We start from the raw sequence: 3,536 nt of genomic DNA on the forward strand, positions 1-3,536 counted from the left end.
TCTGAAAGACACAGTCACTCCAGAATATTCTCCAGGCAGAAGTCATTTCTTTGGCTCTTGTAAGTGAAAAAGGTTCAAGATGCCTCCTTGAGGAATCCTGAAAATAAACCCATGAGATTCTCAGCAAGCAAAGTCCTTGGCATGGAGGGATACCCAGAGGACTCACTAGGACTTCAGATACTCATAAGGGATCTGAGGCTGTCCCTTTCAGCAATAAACTTCAGCTGTTTACAGCTCTTTTTAAATTTGAATTCAAACTACCTTTCTGGGAAACAGGAAAAATAGGCATAAAAGACCTATCTTGAGTTTGTTTTCTGGTCCAAGAATATAAAAAAAGTAGTTTGTCAAACCTGGAAAACGCTGAAGAATGTAAAATCCCATGCCAATCAAAAAGCACAAATATAAAACTCTCCCCCAACTCCTACCCAAGAGTAAGTGAAGGAATTTGCCTCACAACTTTCAAAATTCAAAGTGAGAAAATGCTGACAAGAACCTAACAATAAAGTGAGAAAATGCTTACAAGAATGAATAGGAAAGAGATAGCTACAAAAGTCCCACCAGTCACAGGCTCAAGTGATCCTTGTTTACCCATGGCTGCAACTAAACACCCACAGCTCTGGTTAACATTCAGACAAACAGATATGCAGATATGTAGAGGCCTGACATACGGACATTTTATTGGCTCTCTCTTTATTTGGAACAATTTCTCCAGATCACAGTTCCTTGCATGTGCACCAAGTTTCCCTGGCTTCTCTGAAATAAGCTCAGCACCTACTAGGTGAATCATACATGGACAGGACACAGCATTATGTAATTTCTCCTGTCAGACAACTTTCCTCCTTGTCTACCTTGCAAATTCCTTCTCAGCTTTTAAGAGTTGCTGAAGTTTCCCCTCTTCTGTAACATTACCATCTCCTGCCACAAGCATTGCAGTTTTTCTGTTTAAGGCATATTACCACATTTTGGGCATGAAGGTACATTGGTACAAAGGAGAGCATTTTAGAAATGATAATGCACATATCCTCAGACATAACCATCTTACTGCCAGTACTTTCTCTAGTTAACTGAGGTAAGCTACACGGATGTTCTAACACTATTTATTCTAACAAAAGAGTGGAAACAATTCAGATGCACATTAATTTGAGTCTGGTTAAAGACAATGGAATATAATGCAATTGTTCAGAAGGACCAAGGTTCTCTCTATGCTGGTATCTGTAATTCCCACCCACCCCCACTCCTTTAATTTGTCTAATAGAGAATCCTTTCTCCCTACCTCATTGAGGGATGATTGATAAATTCATAGAGAATCTTGACAGAGCACAGCAACCCATTGAAATTGCTTTTCTCTTTCCTCTTCCTGGGTATGAGGTACGAGGGGAAGGGATGATGATATAATACCCAAACATTCCACCCTGGCATCAGAGTTATTCTGAGCTAAAGGAAATTAAGAAAAAACAGACATAGGAAGAACTCCTCTACCCTCTCCATATGTACCGAAAGGTAGGACATAAATTCCCCTTGTTAAGATGATTCTTGCTCCCATACATGAAAGAGGGGAACAACCTTTGTCGCCAAAGATGGCATCTAGATGAGTCTGCATAAACACACTGAATAAAATAACCCTTATATTCCACTTGCTTCTCCATATACTTACCCACATAATTTATGATCCCTAAAACTCTTCTTTTGTTGTCCAGTAACTTTTCCCTTCATTAAAATGGTATTAAACTTCCAACTCTAATCACTTCTTCAAGTTTTCACTTCTTTCTTTGTATAGGCCTTCTGCATAAAAATATTAAAAACATCACTTATATCTGTATTTTGCACAGCAGACCTCTCCTATCTTGCCTGCTGCTATCCACCTTTTCTGTTCTCAAAAATAAATACATAAATAAATCTGTAGCCTTTTTTCTCCTGTTAATCTGTCAGTTTCACTTACAGAACTCAGAAACAGAACCTAAGAAGATAGAATAAAAGCTTAGTCCTCCCTACACAGGTATGTCAGAAAAGCTCACCGCATTAGCAATTCTGAAGTCAAGCTATGCAAATGTTGAAAACACAAGAGAGAGCTCTATTATTTCCAGAAGCAGTGCTGATGAACACTGCCTCTAGCCTTTGCTATTTTATAGGGAAGCTACAAAGATGTGCCAGCTATTCTCCCCATCTTCTTCCAAAGACTTTATTATGTATCAGGACCTTTTACCTAACTGTCTTCATAAAAAGTTTAGGTCCTGTACAATCACAAAGAAATAAATTATTCTACTCTCAAGGAGTCTAATGGTCCAGCACAGAACAACTGAAAGAAGGGGGTTCCACAAAGCAAATGCCAACACAGGGCTGCATAAGTTAATAAAGGTGACTGTAGAACAAAAACTCACCTAACCCAACAGAATTCTCACAGGTTTCTCTTCCCAATATGTGTAGACTCCAGTTGAGGCGTGTGTTTCAGTCCCAGGCCAAACCAACCACTTCCTATTTTTAAGACTATAAGTAGTTTACTTAACCTCCGTGTGACCCCACCCATAAAATGGGGATACTAGGATCTACCTCAAAGGGAAGTTAGAATTAGTAAAAGAGAGAGAGCATATAAAGTATTTGGCACAATGCCTGATAGTTAGTGCCAACTAAGTGTTAATGATTACTATCATCATGTTATCAATCTGAAATTTTGAAGATGTTCCTCAGACTTTATTCTGCTATGAGGTATCAATGGAGCATGAAATTTATGAAGGAAGATTATTCATGTGTACATCTCAAGTCAACCTCATACTCACACTGTTGAGTAATTCATTTATTTATTGAGAGGGGAGAAATTACACAAAGTTCAGATCATTTTAGATGAAGACCTTTTTCCTAGCACAGGTGTTATAGAAGCAGCACATGTTTGACAGCTTTTGAACTTTTATGATGTTTTTCACTGCAAATACAAAAGAAGCAAAACACTGACATTGCTTCTTTAAAGTCCCATGAATTATTTTCACAAGACACATGAAATATTGATGCCATTTTACTTCCACCACAAAAATCAATAAGCCATTTTTGGTCAAGGTCAGACTCAGGCTTCCATCTACAGCTGAAGGTTATCAAGCAGCTGTGAGAGAAATGATTCTCCTCCTAGTCTCATTCAGTACTCTTTGGCCTATCTTTACATCAAGTTTCAGAATAAAGTCACTTCTAAATAAACCTTTGGGGCCTTCCTGGTGGCACAAGGGGTTAAGCACAGCACTATGAAGTGGTCCACAGTCTCTGCAGCACGAGTTCGCTCCCCGGCCGGCCAGGGAGAAACCCACAGGGCACAGCAGGCCTCTCCTGACTTGCCCGCTGCTCCCCTCAGCAGTGTATTTCAGTCAGTCTGCCTGTTCTGCTCCCCCCTCTGTCTCTGGTGAATCCTCTCACCCCCTGCATCGCTGGCCTGTACCCCAGCTCTTGTATGCATAAATAAATAAATCTTTAAAATAAATAAATAAATAAGCAAGCTTTTGTGAGAAAACATGTCTTCTATACTCTGATAGTCAGGTGAGTTCACCTTAATTGAA

At 39.4% G+C, this 3,536-nt stretch overlaps 1 non-coding gene across 1 annotated transcript; it reads right to left on the minus strand.

The window, feature by feature from the left end:
* Window positions 1-1,921: 1,921 nt before the first annotated feature.
* LOC119233176 (small nucleolar RNA SNORA49) lies at window positions 1,922-2,048 on the minus strand. The gene has a single exon (XR_005122327.1). It is a non-coding gene; the product is annotated as a small nucleolar RNA SNORA49 (small nucleolar RNA).
* Window positions 2,049-3,536: the final 1,488 nt, after the last annotated feature.

This window comes from Talpa occidentalis, unplaced genomic scaffold (assembly GCF_014898055.3).
Source record: "Talpa occidentalis isolate TD23 unplaced genomic scaffold, MPIMG_talOcc4v2.1 talOcc4.7, whole genome shotgun sequence".
In the NCBI taxonomy this organism is placed as follows: domain Eukaryota; kingdom Metazoa; phylum Chordata; class Mammalia; order Eulipotyphla; family Talpidae; genus Talpa; species Talpa occidentalis.